Source organism: Vombatus ursinus, unplaced genomic scaffold (assembly GCF_900497805.2).
Source record: "Vombatus ursinus unplaced genomic scaffold, bare-nosed wombat genome assembly UNPS02014798.1, whole genome shotgun sequence".
NCBI lineage: Eukaryota > Metazoa > Chordata > Mammalia > Diprotodontia > Vombatidae > Vombatus > Vombatus ursinus.
The window spans coordinates 76,706,968-76,734,353 of record NW_020954576.1 but is presented as its reverse complement, the minus strand read 5'-3'; the positions used below and the strand labels follow the sequence as shown (position 1 = coordinate 76,734,353).

The 27,386-nt window shown below is 38.7% G+C and overlaps 1 protein-coding gene and 1 pseudogene across 1 annotated transcript in view; one reads left to right on the top strand and one right to left on the bottom strand.

Annotated features, from left to right (window-relative positions):
• The window catches only part of LOC114049838 (histone-lysine N-methyltransferase SMYD3-like), a 1,050,735-nt gene that overhangs the window by 840,224 nt on the left and 183,125 nt on the right, over nt 1–27,386 (top strand). The window lies entirely within an intron of this gene.
• Nucleotides 24,782–25,099, bottom strand: LOC114049839 (annotated as a pseudogene).

Sequence of the window (27,386 nt, the reverse complement as noted above, 5' to 3'; positions counted from 1 at the left end):
AGACAAATATGTATCAATGATGGCCCAAGAACTTTGGATGAGAATTCTGGAAATAAAATCAGAGAAGAGCATGTGAATATTTTTATGGTACTGAATCATTCAGTATATTTTAATTATACAGTATTTATCTTTCTTGGTCCTGAATCAACATTTGCTAATGCTCACAGTACCCCCCTGAGAAAGTGAGGCTATGTCCATTTATACCGAATAAAGCTGAAAACACAGAGCCTAAACTGCTTGTCAGTTTGAAAGGAATGTTAAATTTTATGCCTGAACCAGAAGAGAGGGATGGTGGTTCAGCATGTTTAAGAGCAGAAACAAAGAACATGGTAATTATATTGAAACATAGAACGAAAATCCAAAATTTAAAAAAAAAAATCCAAAACATCTGAGGCAATTAGCATGATTCTTATACCATCCCACTCTGATGAAATGACTTGAAAACTGCCATCCCATTTCTGAGATGACAGCCATTTTTCCTTTCTCCATAATGAATGGAACACTATTGGGTCAGATTAATACCTGGGGATATAGCAAATGATATATTTCAAATACTCATTTGCTTACAGGCTGTTTCTAGGTGCTTCAATTAAAGATTAGAACATTTTCCAATTGTACTGAGTATTAATTGCTGAGGAGAGGATTTAATGATTCTCTCAACTAACGGTACTTCTTGGTAATTAGATGACTGTGCCACATCAGTTAGCGACATCAGCACATTTTCTGTTTTTCTCGTGTTCCAGCCATTAATAGCCAAATTATTTTTACTCCCTCAGAGTTCCCATAAGTAAAGAGGAAAACCAGCTCTGCGCCCTTTCTCTGGCTCCTTCAGATCCAGAAAAATGAATCATGTGATGATAAGAGCATTGATAACACCTTCTCCTTACTAACAATAAAATTTGAAAGCCCCAGCCATGGGCCCATAAAACAGTCATCTACACATTTGTCACTAGGTCTCCTAGTAATAAATTTCTTTGTACTTAATTTGGGACTGTCTTGCTTCTCCTGGTGTTTAGCCAATCTTGGCATTTTTTCAGCACCTTCTTATGCTAATCTCTCCATTTAGTGTGATTTTTTTTTCTCCCACTTACATAACTGAATACCTGAAATAATAGTCAATTAATAAGCTGCATGTTCTACAACTGAAATAAAAATTCATTACTTAATTTTAAACAAGTAGTACATCTGTCATAGATATGTGCTCATTCATTTATCCAACAAACATTTATTAAGCACTAACTGTATACAAGGTATTATGCTAGGTGCCAGCTATATAAAAGTCATTGTTACACTTTGTGATTTTGCTCTCAAGACTATTATTTTCTTAGTGTGGGAGAAGGAAAGGGAAGGTGGGAAGGGGAGACTGATATTCAAATAACTATCAAATAAGACACAATGAAATAAATACAAATTGAAGTTCCAGGCAAGTGATGTGAGAAATTTGAAGAGGAGATTAGATGGTGTAGTAGAGTCAAGAATTTGGAGTAAGAAGACCTGGGTTCAAATCCTGGTTTTGCATTCTTATAATTGTGTAATCTTAGGCCAGTTATTTAATTACAGAACTTGTTTTCTCATCTGTCGGAAAGGAATGCCACAGGACTCCCATCACTAGCTGCCTGGCCTGAGTTGGAGCTTTCCTAAGTGTCTCTGTGTTCCCAATATATAATGCTATCTAATTACCAGAGAGGACTCCATACTCAGGCCAGACCCCTAGAGACAATCAACCTAAACTCATTCCTCAATGATTAACAGATTCCAACCCCATTCTCCACTTCAAGCTCCCTTATTCATATCCCTTCGATGCCACTCTCCCTACCCTTCATTCTAAAGCTATCACTCCTTCCGCTCTGCTTTCTGAATGCCCTGTACCACCACTCAGTAACCTGTCTTCTTTTGAGGTGTGTTCAATTCATATTTATTGATCGATCAAGATTCCGGTAGCTGACATCTACCAACCTCTAGGATACTTCTTTCTTCCTCGGTGAGTTTAATGACTAGTTTATAGTCTTTCCCTCCTTCTCAACTCCTGTATTTGTACTAGGAGATTTCAACATACATGTCAGTATTCCTTCAAACACCCTAATCTATCAGTTGCTCAGCTTACTCGTTTCCCATGAGCTATTCTTTTCCCCTACTCAGCTCTACACCCAGAGATGGTTGTACTCTTGATCTTACTGTTGCTTACAAGTCCATTTCCATGTTCATGGACTCTGAAATTGTTTTTTCTGTTCATCATCTGTTGTCATTCCACCTTTCATTCTGACTTGCAAACCTAAATCTAATTCTTCATCTTCACCATGACCTCTAATCCCTTGATCCCTTGATTCTTTCCCAGGTCATCCACCCTGCACGAGATACACTCTTCTTTTCCCCTTCTTGACCCCTTGGTGAACCAGCGCAACTCTACACTGTGTTCTTTTCTTGAGTCCCTTGCCCTGCGAACTCTCACCCTTGGATTGCTCCCCCCATGCACTGCCTTTGTTCCTATTCACATGTTACTGAAAGAATCTGGAGAAAATCACAAAGCCATGCAGACTGGATCCATTACAAATTTATGTTAAATAATCCTAATGGAACCTTGATTGAACAAGGCAATTTGTATTTCGCTAATTATCTCAGTATCCCATTTATGAAGCACCTTTTCCAGACTTTTTCGTTCTTCCTCAGACCTCTCACGGCTCTCCCACTACCCACCCTATTAGCTGAGAATTTTGCCTCATATTTCATTGAAAAAATCGAGGGTCATTCATTGAGAATGCCCTCTTCTGCCTTGTTTCTCATCTCACATCATTGCTAAGATGCCTTCTTCCACTATCTCCTTCACTTGTCTCTCACAAAGAGGTGGCTTTTCTCCTTGACAAGGCAAACCCCTCTACATGTACAAAAGATCCCATTCCATCTTCTCTTCTCTGGAAAATTGGACCCTCTATCATCCTCACCGTCTTCTAACTCCATGTCCCGGCTGCTTCCCTACTGCCTGAAAACATATCCATTTCTCCCCCACCTCTAAAATTCCTCACTTGATCCATGATAGCTGTACCTCGTATATCTTTCCTTCCTTTCATAGCTAACATCCTTGAGGAAGCTGTCTACAATAGATGTCTCTACTTCCTTCTCACTCTCTTGCAATTTGACTTCTGACCTCATCATTAAACTGAAACTTCTCTCTCCAAAGTTACCAAACCAAGAAAAGTTCGTTGTCAAATCTAATGGTCTGGGGCAGCTAGGTGGCACAGTGGATAGAGAGCACTGGCCCTGGAGTCAGGAGGACCTGAGTTCAAATCTGGCCTCAGACACATACTACTCACTAGCTGTGTGACTCTGGGCAAGTCATTTAACCCCTATTGCTTCACCAAAAAAAAAAAAAAATCTGACGGTCTTTTCTCAGGCCTCATTCTTCTTGACCTTTAACACTTTCACGCCTTTCTCCTTGATACTCTCTTCTCTCTAGGTTTTTATGACATCACTGTACCATGACCATTCCTCAGTCTTCTTTGCTAGATCTTCATCTAGGTCATGCCCACTTATAATGGGTGTCCCCAAAGGCTCTGTCCTAGCTCTCCTTTTCTTCTTTCTATATATATTTGCCTGATGATCTCATCAGTGCCAGTTGATCGAATTATCTCTATGCTGATGATTATAAGATCTCTTTGCCCAGCCCTAATGTTTCTCTTGAACTGCAGTTTCACATCTCCTGCTGACTACTGGAAGCTCAGACTGGATATCCTATAGAGATTTTAAATTCAACATATCCGAAACTGAACTCATTACCTTTCACCAGGCCCAAGTTTCCTATGATACCATGATCATCTTCCCTGTCACCCAGGTTTGCAACCTAGCCAACCTAGGTATTAACCTTGAGTCCTCATACTCTCTCACTCCCAATAGATTGCCAAATCCTGTTGATTTTATCTTTCTAAAAAAATCACTCTTAGATGTACCCTTCTCTCCTCTGACCTGCCACCATCTTGGTTCAGGTCTCCAACTACCTAATGCCTGAACTACTGCAATGGCCTTCTGGTTGGTCTCCATACTTTAATTGTCTCCTCCCTCCACTCCATCCTCCACTCAACTGTTGAATTGATCTTCCTAAAGCATGGATATGACCATGTCAGCCCCTGTTCAGTGAACTTCAGTGGCTCCTTATCACCTCCAGGTTGAAATACAGAATGCTCTGTTTGGCATTCAAAGCCCATCATAACTTGGCCCCTCCTACCTTTCCAGTCTTCTTATGCCTTACTCCCCTCCACATACTCTGAGATCTAGTGACAATGACTTCTTTGCATTAGCTTACAGGAGCCCTGGAACCCAGCTAAGCCAGGGGTATAAATATTTAACAGCTAGCTCTATGGGAAAAAATTATTCACAATATGCTTTTAAGTTTAATTTGCCTTTTTTAGCATTTTTTCCATCACTTTCTTATGTCTAGACAATCAATAAAACTAAACAAAATCAAGCCCTGATTTGTGGCACTTGCCAGTTTCCACACTGAAAATTTAACAATAGCTCTAGCTAGCCTATTAGAACTGGCCTCAGCATACCACCTCTGATGCTAGGCCACAAGTTATCCATATAATATAGTCCATTATAACAGCATGATGTTTTTGCATTTTTATTTTTATAACAGAAATCAATTTTGATTCATGATAGATGATTCTCATTTTTTTAACGTGGAGAAGGGGAAGTTACTATTAACAGTGAACAAAAGATAAAATGTTTTGTTTTTTAAACAAAGATAAATGAAACAAGGGAAATTATTATGGAATATCTTGGGTTTCAGGCTTTCATTTGGAGGTCTCAGGGTTTAAATGACACTATTGTGAAGCTGACTCTTAGCATTCTATCTTGCCTTAATGCCTACAGTCCACTTTAGATGTTATCTGGACATTTTTCTGGTTAATCAAATACCTCTAAACCTTATAGTTTGGAGAAAAGAAAATCTTCCATAAAACTATTGTTTTAGCATTTAATTACAAAATGCCCAGGCACTAAAAAAGAGAAAGGTTTTCACATTAGTAGTCAGGCAGTAAGTGTTTAAGCTATTGACAGAAGTCAATTGTGCTCTGTGATTCGTAGCTAATGAACAGAATTGGGAGATCGCCTGTATTTGCTGCCCGAAAGGGATTATTTATGTCTTCTTTTGAATTTGTCTTTTCAGGCCTGAAGGATTGAACAGACAAGTTTAAATGTAAAATCATTATTATTGTCAGTCCCAGACAATTCTTATGCATTTGTCTCTGTTCTTTCCCATTATTCCAGAAATACTATTGCCACAGTTGTGACTTAAAGATGCACAACCAGCCCTCACCACCAAATATATGTTATCGAATAAAGCTCGCCTATAGCAACACCTCCATTGATTGGGATTTTCATACCACCATAATTCTCAGTTTAATAATTTGTACCATGGAAAATCACTGTTCCTGCCATCTAGATTTTCAATTAACTAGGCTCTGCTGTGTGATGTATCATCTCGATTGTTATTAATTTCAACATTTTGTGTCAACAGAAGGTAGATTATTATTAACTGGTGCAACGCTATGTCTCACAAAATACCTGTACATCATAGAGAAGTAATTAACTTACTCTTTCTGGTGCAGAACAGATGTATAATGGGATAAGAACTGGGACCCAGGGGTACTTTATGAAGTTAATTTTTTAATCATTAAATGATAAACTCATAGATTCAGCTGAAAGTCTCCTAAACTGATTTTCCTTTATTTTCACATTTATTTTCTCTCTATGGTTGAAACACAGTCTCATTATCCAAAATTATAAACTCTAATGATAGAAAACTCATTTCAAAGACATCTTCCTTATAACTATCTTATAAAGTATAGTGTCAAGTAATTATCTTATAAAGTATTATTTTCTCCCATTTTATTAATGAAGAAATTGAAACTCAGAAAGGGTCAATGATTTGTCCAGAGTAGCACAGCTACTGAGTGTTTAAGTTAGGACACAAATAACAAGGTTTGTGATTCTAAGGTAAGCATTCTTACCAGCATCCTAACTCTATTATTAGGTGCAGCTAGGTGGTGCAGTGGATAAAGGGATGGGCCTAGAGTCAGGCAGACTCTTCTTTCTGAGTTCAAATCTGGCCCCACACTCTTACTAGCTGTGCAGCCCTAGACAAGTCACTTAACCCTGTTTGCCTCAGTTTCTTCATCTGTAAAATGAGCTGGAGAAGGAAATGGAAAACCTTCCCAGTATCTTTGCCAAGAACACCTCAAATGGGGTCACAAAGAGTCAGACATGACTGAAACAACTGAACAATAATAAAAGGGCTGTCTTTGTCCTCCAAACTGTTCTTCATACCTCTGTAAAAGCTGTTTTCCTTATGCATAACATTGCTCATGTCAGTCCTCTGTATACCTTTCAGGCTCCATATGGTCTATGGAGTAAAATTCAAACTTCATATTCTGGCATTCAAGGCCCTCTACTATCTGGTATTATCTTACCTTTCTTTTTACATTTTTCTCTCTTCTTTAGATGTTTTATAGATGAATGATTCTTTTAAAAAAATCATCACTTCTCAGTCACTCTCTCCATCTACACATCCCCACAGCCCTTCAATAGAACCTTTCTTTGTAACAAATAACTATAATCAAGCAAAATAAATAAATATATTAGCCACATCAGAAGATATATGCCTCATTCTATACCCCCACTTCTTGTCCAAGAGGCATGTTTCACTAACAGGCCTCTGAAGTCATGGTTGGTCATTGCAAGTTCATTGATCTATCTACCTGCCTTACCTTTCCCTCCATATTTCTTCCATTGTTGGGTAACTCTCGAATTGTTAGACAATATTTCTATATAGTGAGCCTCAAATTCATCTTCCAGAAACTTTTACCTAATGGTAAGCCCTAGTTCTGGCCTCTAGAAAAACGGAATAAGTCTGTCTCATTTTCACATGACAGCCTTTCATATATTTGAACACAACCATAATTTCTCCATTTTCTTTTCATTCTCTGAGCTAAATAACCAGAACTGTAATTGCCGACGTTGACATAGTACTTTAGGTTTTGCGAAGCATTTGATATACATTTATCCCATTTGATCCTTAAAAACAGTATTATAAAGTAGGCACTGAAGGAATGATTATTCCTGTTTTAAGAATGAGGAAGCTGAGGCTTGAAGAGTTTGTGACTTGCCCATGGTCATATAGCAAAGAAAAGATGAAGGCAAAATTTGAACCCAAATCTCTCCTGACTCCCAGTGTATTTCCTTCACTATACTTTATTGTCTCTTTCATAGAGCATGGTTTCTAGACGTATCACATTCTATTCTCCTTCCTTTTATTATATTTTCTAGTTTTTTAATCTTTTTTAAGGCCTTGTGAACTGATCACAACGCTCCAGAAGTGTTTTGATCAGCCCAGAGTATAAGACTGTTACTTCGCATTTGTGTACTTTAAAGCCTCCCATATAAAGGGAACCATTTTTAGAGTTCTTGAATATATGTATCCTTTCAGTCAGTCCTTGAATATAAAAATATAAGTTATCAGGTATTCCATGTCATACCATTTACATGAGACTCCCTGTATAGTTCTGTTAATGAAGACTGAAATTATCCTCAATTTGGAAACCAAATTATACTGTTGACTCCTGTTGGGCTTCCAGTTGACTAAAACCCCTCACTCCTTCTCATATGTGAATTGTTGTTATAAGGCAGGGCTTCCCAGGCCTGAGGTTGTGTAGGTGATTTTTTTTTTAAAACTTAGGTGTAGGTTTTGGCATTTGTGCCCATTAAATTTCATTGTTTGTTGTGGCTCATCATTTCAATGTGTCAAGATAGTTTTGAAACTTGGCTCTGTCATCCACATCTTAGATTTGGAAAGGATGTTAAAGGTCACACAATTCATCAATCCTCTGTATGACATACCTAACAGGTGACCAGCCAGTCTTTCCTCCAGTACTGTTAGTGATGGGGAACTCAGCCAATCAATCAATAAACAGTTATTAAGTGCCTACTAAGTGGTAGGCATTAAGTACTAGGGATATGGAGACAAAAGATAGGCCCTGCTTTTAAAGAACTAAAGAAAACAGCATCAAACAACTATGTACAAACTACATTAACTATATATTTATACATATTATATCTATATGTAATATATATACATACATATACATTTATATGTGTGTGTGTGTGTGTGTGTGTGTGTATTTATATTCAGTTCAGTCATTTTTCAGCCAAGTCTGAGTCTTTGTGACCCTATCTGGGGTTTTTTTGGCAAAGACACTAGAGCAGTTTGCCATTTCCTTCTCCAGCTCATTTTACAGATGAGGAAACTGAGGCAAGCAGGTTAAGTGACTTGCCCAGGGTTACACAACTGGTAAGTGTCTGAGGCCAGATTTGAACTCAGGAAGAAGAACCTTCTGGACTCATGGCCCAGCACTCTGTCTGCCGTACCACCTAGCTCTGTGTGTGTGTGTGTGTGTGTGTATGTGTGCATGTGTGTGTGTGCCTGTATAATGTATATATACAGGCACACACACATATATAATACAAACTATCGATAGATATGCTTTGCACTTGGTTGTTTGTAACTATCTGCAACCAGTTTATCCTATATGTGTTTATATGTGTGTGTGTATACATATATATAATATATACACATACATACATATATACACATATACCTATATATGTATTGCATATGTACATTTACTTGTGTGTATTATAGATACAGATATATAGATATATGTAGGGGCAACTAAGTGGGACAGTGGATAGAGTGCTGGGCCTGAAATTAGGAAGATTCACCTTCTTGAGTTCAAATCTAGCCTCAGATACTTATTAGCTGTGTGACCCTAGGCAAGTCAATTAGCCCTGTTTGCCTCACTTTCCTCATTTATGATATGAGCTAGAGAAGGAAATGGAAAACCACTTCAGTATCTTTGCCAAGAAAACCCCAAATGGGGTCGCTAAGAGCTGGCCACAACTGAAACAACTAAATGACAATATATTTTCATATATATGTATATGTGTATATATGCATGTATGAAAAAATTGGAGATAATCACAAAAGGAAGGCACTAGCATTAAGGAGAATCATAAAAGGCTTTTTGAAGAATGAAGTACTTTGACTAGGACTTGAAGGAAGCCAGGATGCAGAAAAAAGAAAGGAGAGAATTCTAGGCTTAGGAGATAGCCAGAGAAAATTCCCAGAATCAGAAGATGTAGGGCCTTATTCTAGAAACAACAGGGAGGCCAGTGTCCCTGGATCATAGAATATATGTGTGGGGTGAGATACAAGGTACAAGAGGACTGGAAAGGTGTAAACTCAGCAGCTCAAAAAACAGTCCATCCTGCTTTGGGATATTTCAGTTTTAGAAAGTTCTTCATGTTGACCAAAAGCTACTGTCCTCTAACTTTCATTCATTGGTCCTAATCCAACACATTTACTCTTCCTCCCCAGCTTTGTGTATCCATTAGATTTTTGTTTTTTTTTTTTTTATGATATTTTATTTTTTTCCCAATTACATGCCAAGACAATTTTTAGCATTCATTTTTTACAAGATTTTGAGTTCCAAATTTTTCTCCCTCCCTTCCACCCCCCCTTCTTCCTGAAATGGTAGGCAATTTGACATAGGTTATACATGTGCTATCATGTAAAACATATTTCCATATTAGTCACAGTTGTGAAAGAAGAAGCAGATCAAATAGGAAAAAACACAAAAAAGAATATAAAGTAAGTGAAAAAAGTATGCTTTGATCTGCATTCAGAGTGCATCAGTTCTATATCTGGATGTAGATAGCATTTTCCTTCTTGAGTCCTTTGTACTTGATTTGATTTATTGTGTTGCTGAGAAGAGCTGACTCATTCATAGTTGATCATCACACAGTGTTGCTGATATGTGTACATTATTTTCCTGGTTCTGTTCATTTCACTTTGCATCAGTTCATACAAGTCTTTGCAGGTTTTTCTGAAATCTGTCTGTTCATCATTTCTTATTACACAATAGTATTCAATTACATTCATATACCACATCTTGTTCATGTTCACTGATGGGCATCCCCTCAATTTCCTATTATTTACCACCACTAAAAGAGCTGTTATACATATTTTTGCACATGTAGGTCCTGTCCCCTTTTTATGATCTCTTTGGGATACAGACCTAGTAGTGGTATTGCTGGATCAAAGTATATGCACAGTTTTATAGCCCTTTTGGCATAGTTCCAAATTGCTCTCCAGAATGATTGAATCAGTTCACAACTCCACTAGCAGTGCATTAGTGTCCCAATTTTCCTACATCCTCTCCAACATTTACAATTTTCCTTTTTTGTTATATTAGCCAATCTGATAGGTGTGAGATGGTGCCTCAGAGTTGTTTTAATTTGCATTTCTCTAATCAAAAGTGATTTAGAGCACTTCTTCATTTGCCTATAGGTAACTTTGATTTCTTCATCTGAAAACTGTCTGTTCATGTCCTTTGACCATTTGTCAATTGGGGAATGGCTTGTATTCTCATAAATTTGACTCAGTTCTCTATATATTTGAGAAATGAGGCCTTTATCAGAGACACTTGCTGTAAAGATTGTTTCCCAGCTTTCTGCTTTCCTTCTAATCTTGGTTACATTGGTTTTGTTTGTGCAAAAGCTTTTTAATTTAATATAATCAAAATAATCTATTTTATATTTCATAATACTGTCTTTCTCTTATTTGGTCATGAACCTATTATAACTCACTTAACTTCTCCTTTAAGAATTTGGACGCTATACTACTTGGTGCTTATGTGTTTAGTATTGATATTACTTCCTTGTCTATGGTACTTTCTAGCAAGATGTAGTTTCCTTCCTTATCTCTTTTAATTAGGTCTATTTTTGCTTTTGCTTTGTCTGAGATCAGGATTTCTACCTTGCCTTTTTTTTTTGTTTTGTTTTACTTCAAGTGAAGCATAATAGATTCTGCTCCAGCCTCTTACCTTTACTCTGTGTGTATCCCTCTGCTTCAAGTGTGTTTCTTGTAAACAACATATTGTAGGACTTTGGTTTTTGATCCACTCTGATAGCCACTTCCATTTAATGGGAGAGTTCATCCCATTCACATTGACAGTTACGATTACTAACTGTATATTACCCTTCATCCTATTTTTCCTTCTGTTTGTCCTCTGTCTCCTTTCACCCTTTCCCTCCTTCACAGTGTTTTGCTTCTGTCTTCTCTCTCCCCCCAGTCTGCCCTCTCTTCTATCAGTCTCCCCCCCTCCCCTTTATTTAATCTCCTCTCCTCCTACTTTCCTGTGGGGTGAGATAACTTTTATATTCAACTGATTGTGTATATTATTCCCTCTTTGAGCCAATACTGATGAGAGTAAAGTTTAAGTAATGCCCATTGCCCACTCTCCCATCTTTCCCTCCATTGTAATAGGTTTTTCATGCCTCTTCATGTGAAATAATTTACCCCATTCTACCTCTCTGTTCCTTCTGCACCCACTGTACCCCCTTTCTCATCCCTTAATTATTTTTATGTCATTCACCTTATACCCACACCCTCTGTCTATGTATATTCCTTCTAGCCATACTATTAGTGGTACAATTTTTAAACATTACAAGTATTATCTTCCTCTGTAGGGATGTAAACAGTTTAGCTCTATTGAATCCCTTGTTTTCTTTTCCCTTTTTGTATTTTTAGCCTTCTCTTGGGTCTTGATATTAGAAATAATTTTTTTGTTTAATTCTGGTTTTCTCCTTATGAAAGCTTGAAATCCTTCTATTTCATTGAAGTACCATTTTTTCTCTTGAAGTATTATGCTTAGTTTTGCCAAGTAGGTGATTCTTGATTATAGTCCTAGCTTCTTTGCCTCCTAGAATTTTATGTTCGTGACCTCTGATTCTTTAGTGTTGCAGCTGCTAAGTCCTGTGTAATCCTGATTGTGGCTCCCCAATATTTGAATTGTTTCTTTCTGGCCACTTTTGACCTGACAGTTCTGTAATTTGGCTATAATGTTCCTTGGAGTTTTTATTTTGGGATCTCTTTCCTGAAATGATCAGTGGATTCTTTTGATGCCTATTTTGCCCTCTGGTTCCAGGATATCAGGGCAGTTTTCCTTGATAATTTCTTGAATGATGTTTTCCAGGTCCTCCTTTCAATTATGGCTTTCAGGTAGTCCATTGGTTGTAGCATTGTCTCTCCTGGATCTACTTTCCAGGTCATTTGTTTTTCCAATGAGGTATTTTACATTTTCTTCTATTTTTTCATTCTTTTCAAATTGTTTTATTCTTGATGTCTCATGGAGTCATTAGCTTCCACTTGACCAATTCTAATGTTTAAGAGTTGTTTTCTTCAGTTGGCTTTTGTACTTCCTTTTCCATTTGTCCAGTTGTACTTTTTAAGGAATTGTTTTCTTCAGTGGATTTTTGTATTACCTTTTTCATTTGGCCAGTTCTATTTTTTAAGCAGTTGTTTTCTTTTTCCAAGCTATTGACTCTTTCTTCGTAATTCTCTTGCATCACTCTCATTTCTTTTCCCAATTGTTCTTCTTTCTTATATGATTTTTAAGCTCCTTTTTTGAGCTTTTCCATGAGTTCTTTCTAGGCTTGAGATCACTTCCTGTTTTTCTTTGGGGCTTTGCCCATAGGTATTTTGACATTGTTGTCCTCTTCTGAGTTTGTGTCTTGGTCTTCCCTGTCACCGTAATAACTTTCTATGGTCAGATTCTTTTGTTGTTGTTATTGCTTTTGGCTCATCTCTTTCGGTCTTTTTCTTTTCCTTTAAGTTTGAGCTCTGCTCCCAGGGTGGAAGGGGCACTGCCTTAGGCTTCTTGGACCAGGGGCTGCAAGCCCTGACTGTTTACCTGGTTCTGCACTGATGTTGCCCTGAGGCCCACGGGGACCCTTGTGTCTGGTGTCGTGCTGTGGAGATGGGGTGGGGGGTGGCTGGTGCTGCTGGAGGCTATAGAGGTCTGGCAGCTTACCTGGTGCTGAGCTGAGGTCCTAATGGTGGTGTCTGGTGTGTGCTGAGGCTGGTGGGGTGTTTCTGTGTTTCCCGTGGCTACATTGAAGTAGGTGGAGATCTTGCCCCTGGAGGCTGCTTGTTTGTCCATGGTTATACTGAAGTACATGGTGGTTCTCGGAGCTGGAGTCTGCCCATTTCTCTGGCTATCCTGAGGCATGTGAGGGGTCCTAGTGTTGACTTTTGCCTGTTCCACTGCACTGGGGCTCAGTATCTCCTGCTGGCTTGCTGAGGTGGGGCTTGTTGCTGGGTTGCTAGGACACTTTCTGTCCTGGACTGACCACCCTTTTTACCTGAGTGAGACATACCTTTCTTGACAATCTTCCAAGTTTCTTGGGCTAAAAGATTGTTTCGCTGTATCTTTTAGCTAGTTCTGCTGTTCCAGGATTTGTTTTGGGGCACTATTTTTGGTTGTTTGGAAGTGAATAGGGGAGAGTTATAGCAGTTTACTACTTACTCCGCCATCTTGGGTCCCAGAAGTCCTCCATTCGATTTTACAAGTATGTCTTTTATATATTCATCCAAACCATTCACAAATTGTTGAATAAACAGAATGAATCCAAATACAAAGCCCTTGGGCACACCACTAGAGACCTCTTTCCAGGTTAACTTGACCCATTAATATACAGTCTTTGGCTTCTGTTATTTGCCACCTAGGAATCCCCCTTAACTCTCCTGTTATCCAACTAATATTTCTCTATCTTATTTGGAAAAAAAAATACTTTGTCAAAGGTCTTACTGAAATTGATATACTCAGTCCTCATCATTCCCTTAATCTACCATTCTGGGTCTGGAAACTTGAACTTACTTAAAGCAGCTGGCATTCTTCTATTACCCCTTCACCTATTCCATGCTTCAGTTCCCTTTTAAATCTTTCTGTAGTCTTTCTGGTTTGAAAAGCATTCTTCTTGATTGAAAAGACACCAGGAAAATAGTGGTTGAATGGTTCTAGTTTTCCCTCTGATATTTTTTAACATTGTATCATATGTTTTCTTTATGTCATCAGAGCTTGGCTCTTCTACCATCTTTCCTATCTCTCTACTTTTCAGTCTCTCCTATTCACAGCTTCCTTCCCTACTACCTCCAAATGTATTCGGGCATCCCTTATGTTTAGAGTAAACAGACCCTTTCACTTTACCCCTGTCATCCTCTCAAGCTATTGTCTTATATCTCTCCTTCCTTTTTCAGCCAATTCCTTGAAAAAGCTCCCGCTCATCTACAAACCCCTGGAAATCTGGCTTTTGACCCCTTACTGGACTGAGACTTCCCTCTCTAAGGTCAACAAAGAGCTCTTAATTGCTAAATTCAGTGGTCTTTTCTCCATTCTCGTTTTCCATCACCATCTCCTTCCCTGTATGTGCCCCCAAGGATCTCTTCCTTCTCCTTCTTCATTGTTTCTCTTGATGGTCCCTTCACTTCCCATGGGTTCAAGCTACAGGTGCTGAAGATTCCCAAATCTACCAATCCAGTGCTCTTGGCTTATCTCCATTTGAAAGCTACAAATCTACCACTCACTTTTTTCGGTGTTTCTCGGCAGACTTTCCAAGCTATGATCCCAGCTGTACCTCCTACTAGCTCTGTGGCCTTGAGGAAGTTACTTCACTGCATCTTTACTTCTTCATTTCTTTTTATTTTATTTTATTTTATTTATTTTATTTATTTATTCATTTATTTGTTTGTTTGTTTATTTGTTTGTTTGTTTGTTTATTGATTTATTTTTTGGTGAGGCAGTTGGGGTTAAGTGATTTGCCCAAAATCACACAGCTAGTGAGCGTTATGTGTCTGAGGCCAGTGTGGGGTGGGAAGGGGGGAACAGGGAGGCACCCCACCCCTTTTCCATTATTCTTTCTTCCACATAAAACATTTATTCCTTTTGTTCAAACAATGCTGTTGCTTTTATGCAAAGAATGTCATGGAACATGTACTTCTAGCCAGAAGCCCTTGGGTGATTTACATCTGGAAAATGGAATTGTTTTGGGCTTTTTGTTCAGCACACATTTCATGCCTGAGTTAGAGTCATGTTTCTGTTCTCCTTTCACTGGTTCTGAGCTCACTATAGCCTTCGCTCTGACCAAGCCCTTTCCATTTTTTTCCCTCCCAAAGACGACAGAAGAGCCTGAATGAAATGTCAGCCTGAGCATTTTGCTGTTTTTCATATACTCGTTATTTTAACATTTGCAAGGCAAACTTGTGTTTTTTTAAATGCCTTACCACCATGGCTTACCACTTTGTTGTGAAAATGTAGAGCCAGTGCCCTTTTGAAAGAAAGGAATGGAGAAAATAAATGTAATGAATACAAATTAATACTCCATAAAGCATTTTGCAGGCTCCTAGTTGAGTGCAATAAAGATATCTTAGTAACTATGGAAGCTACCCTCTCAAGAACAAAGCTACCTTCTATATTATAGAAGAGCAGATTTCAGGGTATTGTTGAAAATGGAGGAAATACAGTTCTGGAATCTCCTGTCTCCATCTCTACACTAACCAGATAATAATATTGTAGCTACCATTTTTAAAACAAATGCTTCCTATTTACACTTGATTCCAGGCAAGGCAAAATAGTACAATGGAAAGACTGTTGACTCTAGAGTCAAAGGTGGTGGGTTCAAATTCCTATGTTTCCTTGCACAGATTAATTAATCTCTCTGGGCCTCAGTTTACTTGTTTACAAACTGATGAGGTTGGCCTCGAAGGTTGCTTCCTGTTCTAGATCTGAATGACAATCTTAGCAAATCTGATAGACTTTTCTCAATCCTCATCCTTCTCAACCCAGTATGTGTCAGGAAGCAGCCTGGTGTGGTAGAGGAAGCATTGGTTCTGCATGCAAAGGACTTGAGTTCAAATCTCTCCTCTTGCACTAATTCTGTGACCTTAAATTTTCTGGGAATTAGTTTTCTTTCTTTCTTTCTTTCTTTCTTTCTTTCTTTCTTTCTTTCTTTCTTTCTTTCTTTCTTTCTTTCTTTCTTTCTTTCTTTCTTTCTTTCTTTCTTTCTTTCTTTCTTCCTTCCTTCCTTCCTTCCTTCCTTCCTTCCTTCCTTCCTTCCTTCCTTCCTTTCTTTCTTCCTTTCTTTCTTTCTTTCTTTCTTTCTTTCTTTCTTTCTTTCTTTCTTCCTTTCTTTCTTTCATGAGGCAATCAGGGTTAAGTGACTTGCCTAAGGTCACACAGCTAGTAAGTGTCAAGTATCTGAGGCCAAATTTGAACTTAGGGTCTGCTGACTCCAAGGCCAGAGGTTTATCTACTGCGCCACCTAGATGCCCCAGGGAATGAGTTTTCTTTTCTGTAAAATTAGGAAATTGAACTAAATGGCCTTTAAGGTCCTTCCTACTCTAGATATGATCCTGTGAAGTCAGATCTTCCTCGTTCTAAGACCAACTTTCTATTTACTACCTCATACTTCCTCTCTCTCTTATAGACAGTAATTGCACAAAAGTGATTTTTTTTCTGAAAAATCGAACTAAATTAAGCAGCCAGTGATATACTGTCTTTTACTATTTGCCATGGTCTCATATTTTAAAAATCTTGCCTATTCAGCTAGGATAATGGATATCAGTTAATCAATCAACAAACATTTGTTAAACATCTACTATACCAATAAATGAATGAATTGAAATTCATAGATTAAGTGCTTACTGTGAGCCAGGAATTGTGTTAAATGCTGGGTATATGAAAACAAAAAGTTAAACAATCTCTGTTCTGAAGGAGTTTACATTCTATTGGGGGAAGACAGTGCACATGTGTATCAACTGATCAATAATTCTTTATTAAGTGACTGCTATGTGCCAGGTACTAGGAATACAAAGGTGAAGAATGAAACAATCTTTCTCCCTCTCCCTTTCCCTCTCCTTCTTCTTCTCCCTCTCTCTCCCTCCCTCCCCATACACCCCAAATAAATCCAAGGTACAGTGAAATATACATTTAGATAGGGAGGGCACTAACATTTGGGGAGATCAGGAAAGACTTCCATAAAAGGTGATGCTTGAGCTTCATCTTGGCAATTCTAAGAGATGGAGGTGAAGAGTTGAGTGCATTTCCAACATGGAGTATGGCCAGTGCAATGGAAGCAAGAGATGGAATTCCATGTCTGAGGAACAGAAAGAAGGCCAGTTTGGCTTTACCATAGAATATAGGAAAGGGAATAATATGAGGTTGGAAAGTTGTTAGTGGCACCTGATGGAGGACAGAATAGTTTGTATTTTTATCCTCAATGTAATAGAAGTTTATTGAATAGGGGAGTAGGGGAGTGATATGGTCAGTTCTATGCTTAAAGACAATCACTTTGACAGCTGGTGGAAGATGAACTGGAGTGGGGAGAGGTAGGGAGACCAATTAGGAGACCATTGCAGTAATCTAGGTGAAGGTGATGAGCGCCTGACTATAAATATAAGTATATAAACATTCGTCAAAATTTATAGAACAAATATGAATACAAGGTCATTAGGAAGGGAGGGCATTAGCAGTTGAAGGAGATCAGAAAATCTTCATGTAAGAGGTGAGACTTGAGCTGAGTTTTAAAGGAAGTGATGGACTCCATGAGGCAGACATAAGGGTAGAATGCATTCCAAGTAAGGGGGACAGCCATTGCAAAGGCTCAGGAAGGGGAGGTGGAGTATCATCTGTGAGAAACAGAAACAAGGTCAGTTTCATTGGTGGAGGAAAAAGGGAAGCCTGAACTTTCAGTAGCCACTGGAGGTATCAGTGAGTCATGTTTAAGAAGTGAAGCTCTCAGTTATCCAGAAAATTCTATTATCCATTATGACTTGTTGCCCACAATGCTGGATACAGAGGTTTTTACTACATTTATTAAGCACCAGTATGAGTAAGACCCAGACTGACTCCCTGGTTCCCACACAGAGGCAGTGTTACTGCATGAATGCCTTTGCCTCCTGGAAAAAAAATGGAATCCTTAAATTCAAATTGATGATGAGTATCTACCGGCTTCAGACTTCATACTTCATAGTCCTCTAGGAAGATAACTGGATTGTAAACCATAGACTTTAAAGGGAAACAGCTGGGAATGTTTCATTTTGAACTACATAAGTACATGACTAAAAAATTAAATGAAAAATGGCTTTGGAGCTGTGAATTCCTGTGAATTCTCAAATCCACTGTTACCTGCATCACCAGTTTAGCCAGGAGAGGAGAGAACATGGGAGGTCTGTGCAATGACAATTCTGCTATGAGGCATCATATCCAAAATCTGAGAGGAACTCTCAGAACATTTGTCTTCTATTCAGTGCCATCCTGATAGATATTAACATATAGACAGATTCCTGGTAGCAGAGGCCCTAAATATATTTCCAGTTCCTTTTAATGACTCATAATATGACTTGAATAAAATCCCTCATACCTGTCCTTTACCTCACTGTCTCCACCAATGGAGTGGGGACAATGCTGCTTACCATCTGGTGATGTTTCTGGAGCTCTCTTAGCCCTTTGTCTAAGGCTCTGTTTCCAGTGAGGCATGTTTGATTTGTGAAATGGCTACAGGAGAGCTGGGTAGGAGTATGGTGGTGAACATGGGCAGTGCTTTTATCTTTGACATGTAAAGGGGCCCATTGGCTAAAATCCAGAATGGAGTTTACTAGAATATAAAATGCAGACATATGTTTTATATTGGCGGGGAGCCAGCGTTGAACTCTCACTACCCCAAAGGCCAGACACTCTCCCATAATGCCAGTCTCCTGGGTGGATCTCATATGGGAAGACTTTGTGATAGGGGCTGTGTTCTGTATAATGTCACTAGAGGGTGTGATGGGGCCAGAACAGAGGGATAACTTGAAGTGTGAGTGCTTCAGTTTCTCCCCAGAAAAATCTACTCCCCTAGGTCTGCTGGGCTAATGATTAAGTGCCCTCTGGAGTAGCCTATCACCTCCAGGAACAAATTCCAGCAAGTATTTAATTCAGTGCATATTCTTCTATTCCACCCATTACAGGAAAGTGTCTAGATTATTAGAGTAGTTTCTAGAACAGTGACTCTTTTCCAGCAAGAATTGTGGTCTAGTGTGTATGTGTGTGTATGTGTTTTAATAAGATAAGAAATTCCCCAAATCATCCTATTTCTCAAGCAGTGGTATTTTCTTTTTGCATCTCTGTGCTGGTTTGGCACATCATCTGAGGATTTCCAAACAGCTTTGCAGACTCTTAGTCAGACCTGAGAATTTGCACAACACCCCCGTGATGAAGATAGGTTAAACTCTTGGTAACTTCATTTGCTGGTGTTGAAAAAGAGGTTGTGATCTGTTGCATTAAGTAAATTCTGTCTGTACCCCATGATTACCTTTTGAAGTGGCAGGCCTAGACTTGAGCCCAGAGCCTGATACAAGTCATTGGCTAAGATCCCAACTTAGCTACTGCCTGGCTTTGGGACCCCAGGTCAGTAACTTGATCCAGTGGTCTCAGCAGATGGGCAAAGATCCTGGCCCTTCTGTGTTGTGGAACACTGCAGTTGAAGAACAGTGACCAGGTGCTGAAAATTGGCAATCTCATACATATAACTGCAAAAGGGGGCATGTGAATTAAATAAGCTTGCCCCATTTTGTTTTATTTTTAAAGAACTATATATCTCCCAGTATGTTTTAACAGTGATTGGTTGGAGTGGTTGATCTTTGCAAAAATCCCTGGATTTTTCATGGCCACAATTCATATACAAAGAAACTCGGGCCTAGCCTGGTATCCAGTGACTTGCCTGATGTTAGAAGGCAAGTTAAGGACAACAGTAGGACTGGGATTGTTGACCTATGAATGTGTGGCCTGATAGGGATCAAAGATTCAGAAGTGTCTGCTGTCAGATCTCTGCTTCAGGTTATCTAGGGGCAATAGATGTTATATAAATGATTAAATGGAGTGGGATGATTGGTTTTTATTTCCATGGTAACCTTAATCAAGTCCTTACCTGGGATAACTGAGACAGAGTCCCTCAGCAGGCCCAAGGTCACCCATTTAGTCAGAGACCGAAAATGGCACCAACCTTAGCACCAAGTCTCTTGACTCCCTGTCCAGGGCACATTCTTGTCATTCAGACAAAAGACCATTATTTGAAACAATAAAAGGACTTCTTTGTCTGTCAAGAGCACTGAGGCTAAACCATCCCAGACAGGCAGTTGCCTATCCTGTTTTTAAATATCTCCACCTTCATTTACAAATATATCCTTCCCCTTCCCCTATCCATTGAATCATCCCTTGTAACAAAGAATAAAAAAGAAAAAGGGAAGGAAAAACAGTTCATGAAAACTAATCAGAGTCTGTCCGTATTTACAATGTATGGTTGCCCACGTCTAAATGGAAAGAACATGGTTGTATTTTCTCATCTCTTTTCCAGAGCCAAGCTTGGTCATTATAATTATATCAATTCAGTTTCAGGGGATTGTTTTGTTGTTTTTCCTTTCGCTAATATTGTTCTTGGAGGTTGCTTATAAAACTTAGCTCACCTACTTCAGGTTAAGCCAGTTTCTTTGTTCTGTCCAGAGGCTTGGAGTGAGAGCATCTGTCTACCAAGCTGTGAGATGAGGAGACCGAGCCCAGCAGGCAGGAGAAGCTTCAGCTTTGCTCTAGAGTGAAATTGAATGTTGTCTATCCTTTGTCCGGTGAATTTGTGGGTGGGTCATTGGCAGGTTGGGGTCTTTTTTGTATCTATCAATGTTGTCATTAGAGTATTTCTTTTTTGTTGTTGTTGTTGTTGTTTTTTTGTTTTTTTAGGCATTTGGGCTTAAGTGACTTGCCCAGGGTCATACAGCTAGTAAGTGTCAAATGTTTGGTCTGAGGCCAGATTTGAACTCAGGTCCTCCTGACTTTAGGGCCCGTGCTCTATCCACTGCACCACCTACTACCCCTAGAGTATTTCTTAATAAGATTCTTGCACTTGAGTCTCCAACATCTCACCTTGTACTGTTTATACAATGAGGTCACTTGGACTCTTCAAAGGAGTTGCATGAATAAGGCAAAATAATAGAATTCACAGCTGTATAGGTCCCATAGCTGATAGTGTCTCTACAAATGTGAAAATAATTTGCTTGGATATGATCTTACAAAGGAGAGCCAATATGATTGCTTCATATAATTTCTTTTGTATTTGGAATGGATATCACCAGTATGGGAGGTGCAAAGAAATATTTCCATATTTGAAGCTACCTTTGTGCGTTCATAGTTCCTAAGTCTAGATGTGGAAGGCTAGCTCACAGTCTAAATAATCTATTCCCACGTTCAGCCTCTACCCTAAGGTGAAGGAAGATGAGAATACGTATGTCAGAAAACCCGCCTCAGGGGCTTTAACTACCCTACTTTGGTTAGATCGACCTACCCTGGCAAGTCATCAACCTTTGTTGCTATTCAGTCATTTCAGTTGTGTCTGACTCTTTGTGACCCTATTTGGGGTTTTCTTGGCAAAGATACTGGAGTGGTTTGCCATTTCTTTGTCCAGCTTGCTTTACAGATGAAGAAACTGAGGCAAACAGGGTTAAGTGACTTGCCCAGGGTCATACAACCAGAAAGTATCTGAGGCCAGATCTGAACTTGGGAAGATGTCTTTCTGACTCCAGTCCCAGTGTTCTATCCACTGCATCACCTAGCTTCCCCAAGTCATCAAGCTATCTTGATTATATTAATATGCATAATGCTTTACAATTGAGGCATTATGGTGTAGTGGTGTCAAACTCAAAAAGAAATGAGGACCACTAAACCATACATAAGACTCTCTATGAGCCGCACCCTGACATAGAAAACCATATATTGTTATTATCTGTGTTTTATTATGTTTTTACTTATTTTGTTAAATATTTCCCAATTACATGTTAATGGGACCATATTACCTATGGGCCACATGTTTACCTCTAGTGTAGTGTACAGAGCATCTGAGTTGGGGACAGACGTGTGTCCAGATGCTACCTTAGAACCTCCCAAGCTCTGGATGATCATAGGCAAATCACTTAACTTTAGTTAAGCTCAGTTCCCTCGTATGTAAAATGAGGGTAATAATACTACCTTCCTCACAAAGTTGTGAAAAGCAAATGAGATCATTTATTTAAAGTGTTTAGCTAATTTTCAAGTGCCATTGGTGTACAAAAATGGAACACTGGGTTTAACAGTGCCATATAAATGCCAGCTGTTATTTTTTATTGGACAGCTACGTGGCACAGTGGATAGAGGGCCAGGCCTGGAGTCATGAAGACTCATTTTCCTGAGTTCAAATCTGGCCTCAGACACTTACTAGCTATGTACCCCTGGGCAAGTCACTTAGCCCTGTTTGCCTCAGTTTCCTCATCTGTAAAATGAACTGGAGAAGGAAATGGCAAACCACTTCAGTATCTTTGCCAAGAAAAACCCAAATGGGGTGACACAGAGTTGGAAATGACTGAAATAACCAAACAACAATTTTTTTTATAATAAAACACTCTCACATTATCACACTTGATCCTCAACAAAAGCCTCGTAAGATACATCAGACTGAAGTTGATTGATATATCCCAAATCTCACTCAATCCAGTAAATGGCAGAGCCATTACTCAAAATCATATTTTCTTTCCCCTGAACCAGTACTTATTCTACTATAGCTGTCTATATCTCCATACCAATTTATGATACAGGTTATTATTTTCTCAAGATGCTGGGTATTCCCCCAAGCTTATGTAGTTGTGAATAAATCAGTGAGTTTATTAATTTAAAAGGACATTTTTGTTTTTGTCAAGAAAGATGACGTATCTAAATGGGTAGAGTAGGAGCTAAGATTAGACTCTAGGATGGCCCATTGTGGTTCCCAAGCTGTGGGCTTACAGTGCGGCAAAGGCTGCTGCTCTGTGTTATTTCCTAATGGCAGTTCTGCACACCTGGAAATATAATTGTGAACTGATCAGCAGCCAATTACAAAGGGTAGTTTGATACATGCTGACAGTGGCATTCTGCCATGGCAGAATCCTATCCCTACCTTATGATGAAGCTAAGTAAGTTGTGTAGAAATATCCTTAGAACTCTTCCTCCTTGGCACCTTTTAATATGGTTCTGGGTTGTTTGTTCTTGTTAGATTTAAGTGGCCAGGGCTTCTCAAACAGGATCCAGGTCAGTGACAGAAGCTGCTTTCTGGGGAGAGTTCTTTGGCTTGGAATCAACATATCTCTTCTTGGTGCTAGCCCTCTTTGGAGGTCTAGGGTCTCCACCCCCTTGTTTGTGCATTTTCACTGGACATCCCCCATGCCTGGAATTCTCTCCCTCCTCATCTCTATTCCCTGGCTTCCCTAGCTTCCTTCAGGTCTCAGTTAGAATGCTACTTTCTGCAAGAATTCTTCCCCAGCTTTTCTCAATGATAATGTCCTCCCTCTGAGATTATTTCCAATTTACCCTGCCTATATTTTGTTTTAGGAGAAATTATTGTTTCTCTCATCAATTATTGCGTTAGGATTAGGATTTTTTTTTTCAGAAACCTGTAGGTTGTTCAGCCTCTGAAGGGTATTGTTGATGGATGAGATTACCCAAGTCCCAGAGGTACGTGCCTTTTGATCCTGGGTGGGAGACCCCAACCCAGCTAGAGGATCTTACAAAGAATTTAATCTAAGGTGAATTCTGGCCCATTTTGTTCCACTCAACCAGATCTGAGCCAAGGTAGATCCCCTTTTGTCTAGATTGCCCCAAGAGGGATAATCTGGATAAGAGATAAGTCTCTTTGGCCAAAACTGAGCTGTCACCCTGTCCCTCATTAGAATAGATCGACTTCTCACTATAGTATTCGTTCTTCTTATTAATTGGTTTTTTTTGATGTGTTCATTTTATTTAATAATATCCATACCATGTTATTACCACAGAATGTAAATTCATTTTGAACATTAGAATTCTACAAGTGTAACAAAGCATTACTTAAATATGTCAACATTTGTGTAAGGAGAATGCTGCCCATAATATGAAACCATCCAATCTAAAGGACAGTAATGTATTTCAGTTGGACATGACTCTTGATAGAGAAAACACAATACTAATACTGCACATTTTAAGAGTTCTCTTTACTGAACAGGCATTTCAAATACAGATAAAACAGATGGCATTTAAAAAACAATTTCAATATGGTAGCAGCAAAAATACAACTAAGCCATACCATTTGTTATTCTCATCTTTTACTAACTTTATAATAAATACTACTGTTAAGTAGCCTGGTTAACAACTGTTCAAGGCTCATCTTAAATACAAACAAGTTGTCTATGGTGAAGGTAGAGAAGAAAACTCTTGCTACAACATTTTATTTCATGGATTTTTTTTTTGTTTGTTTTTTTGTTTTTGTTTTTTTTTTTTTTTTTTGGCAATTGGGGTTAAGTGACTTGCCCAGGGTCACACAGCATGTTTTTCTTACAGATGTTCTTTTGGCTCTAGTCAAAGCCAGGCAGCCCTAGGCACTGAAGTTTCTACCATTCTACAAGATAAGTGTTTCCTGAATTGTGTTAAGGCAGCTTCCCATATTATATCCCAAAATATGTCCCATTTTAAATCAATAGGAGCTACATGAGTCTTGGCCCTGTAATTTTTTAGTCATTAATTTTTGAGATTGGAGAAATATGCATATAATTTATCACCCAAGTAAGCTTCAATGACCAGTTCCTTTTGTACTAAGTTAGCTCTCCTAATTAACTCTTGGATACCAATCAGTATACCTTGAATCACCTGGGAAACTAAAGCTTCCATGAAAAAAAAATCCAATCTTTAAAATATCATGATTGTGTTGTGTCTGACATGTGCTGCTTTTTAGAACCACATATCCCTAAATTGATTTATTTTTAAACATAAAACAAATAACCTCAATGTGAGGTATCTAGCTCTAAAACATCAGCATGAAGATAGCATCTTTCTTCCTAAGGTTTGGGTTTTGCCCAGTATTCCCAATACATGGAGTACAACATACCAACGGTCATTGCTCCTACTACAAAGCCTTGGGCTCCCACATGCATGTGAATCAGGTGGACAGACATTTTAGTATCCACTCTGCTCTTCAGTTTGTATAATCCATATGCAACAATAGCTGCAAAGCCTGCTATTCCAATTGGGACAAATGGTGCCTCTTTAGCTTTTCGAGCAAGTTTTGATCCTGAAGTCTCATCATAAGTGGAGAGGGAAACATCATTGTCTGCTGACATTGTAGGTGGTTGAAGAGCCTTCAGAATGAGACGAAGCAAAACCACCTCCCACAAGCAGCCGGCTGCTTCTCCTTCTTATTAATTGTTAACCAATCAGAGTTGATTGCCACCCTCAGGAACACCCACTCTTCCAAAGCATATAAGCATTGAGTGGGTTCCATGAGGGGTCTTTGGCATTCAAGAGTGTCACTGACCCCTTTTATTAATTATTGCTAGCATGATTGATAAAATGATTACCCAGGAACTGTCTCTCAAACCTTTTTTTAAAAAATTTTTATTAGTTTATTTGTTTTTAGTTTTCAACGTTCACTTCTACAAGATTTTGAGTTCCAAATTTTCTCCCAATCTCATACCTCCCCCCAGGCCAAGATGCCATGCATTCTGAATACCCCTTTCCCTAATCTGCCCTCCCTTCTATCTCTGCCCCCCTTCTCTTATCACCTTCCCCTTCAATTTTCCTATAGGGCAGGATAGATATACCCCATTTCCTGAATATCTTATTTCCCAGTTGCATGTGAAAACAATTTTTTTTAACATTTGTTTTTAAAACTTTGGGTTCCAAATTTTCTCCCTTCCTCCCTCCCCACCTACCCTTATTGAGAAGGCAAGCAACTAGATACAGGTTATATATGTGTAGTCATACAAAACACTTTCATAGTAGTCATGTTGTGAAAAAACTAAGTATATTTCTCTTAGTCCTATCTCGTGCCCCACTTATTCTATTCTCTCTTTTGACCCTGTCCCTCCTTAGAAGTATTTGCTTCTGATTGCCCCCTCCCCTAATCTACCCTCCCCTCTATCACCTACTTGCTCTCTTGTCCCTTCCCCCCCTATTTTCCTGTAGGGTAAGATAGATTTCCATACTCAGTTGAGTGTGTATGTTATTCCCTCCTTAAGCCAAATCCGATGACAGTGAGATTCATTCATTCCCTCTCACTTCCCCCCATTTCCCCTCCACTGTAAAAAGACTTTTCTTGTTTGTTTTATGTGAGATAATTTACCCCATTCTACCTTTCACTTTCTCTTCCCAGTATAATCCTCTCTCATCCCTTAATTTTGTTCTCCAGATATCACCCTTCATCTTCAACTCACCCTGTGCCCTCTATCTATTTCTCTCTCTCTCTCTCTCTCTCTCTCTCTTTTTATATATATATATATATATATATATATATATACACACACACACACACACTCACATATAATTTTTTCCCTCCAACTACCCTAATACTGACAAAGGTCTCATGAGTTACAAATATCATCTTTCCATGCAGGAATATAACCAGTTCAACCTTAATAAGTCCCTTGTGATTTCTTTTTCCTGTTTTCCTTTTCATGTTTCATTTGAGTCTTGTATCTGAAAGTCAAATTTTCTGTTCAGCTCTGGTCTTTTCATCAAGAGTGCTTGAAAGTCCTCTATTTCACTGAATGACCATTTTTTTCCCCTGAAAGATTATGCTCAGTTTTGCTGGGTAGGTGATTCTTGGTTGTAATCCTATCTCCTTTGCCCTCCAGAATATTATATTCCAAACCTTACGGTCCCTTCATGTAGAAGCTGCTAAATCTTGTGTTATCCTGATTGTGTTTCCACAATACTTGAATTGTTTCTTTCTGGCTGCTTAAAATATTTTCTCCTTGACCTGGGAACTCTGGAATTTGGCTACAGTATTCCTAGGAGTTTTCCTTTGGGGATCTCTTTCAGGAGGTGATCTGTGGATTCTTTCCATTTCTATTTTGCCCTCTGGTTCTAAAATATCAGGGCAGTTTTCCTTGATAATTTCTTGAAAGATGATGTCTAGGCTCTTTTTTTGATCGTGGCTTTCAGATAGTCCAATAATTTTTAAATTCCCTCTCCTGGATCTGTTTTCCAGGTCAGTTGTTTTTCCAATGAGATATTTCACATTGTTTTCTATTTTTTCATTCTTTTGAATTTGTTTTACAGTGTGTTGATTTCTCATAAAGTCACTAGCTTCCAATTTCTCCAATCTAATTTTTTTTTTTCCAATCTAATTTTTAAGGAAGTATTTTCTTCAGTAAGCTTTTGAACTTTCTTTTCCATTTGGGCAATTTTGCTTTTTAAAGTATTCTTCTCCTCATTGGCTTTTTGGACCTCTTTTGTCATTTGGGTTAGGCTGTTTTTTAAGGTGATATTTTCTTCAGTATTTTTTTGGGTCTCCTTTAGCAAGCTGTTGACTTGTTTTTCATGATTTTCTTGCATCACTCTCAGTTTTTCCTCTATTTCTCTTACTTGCTTCTCAAAATCCTTTTTGAGCTCTTCCATGGCCTGGGACTGATTCATATTCTTCTTGGAGGCTTTGGATGTAGG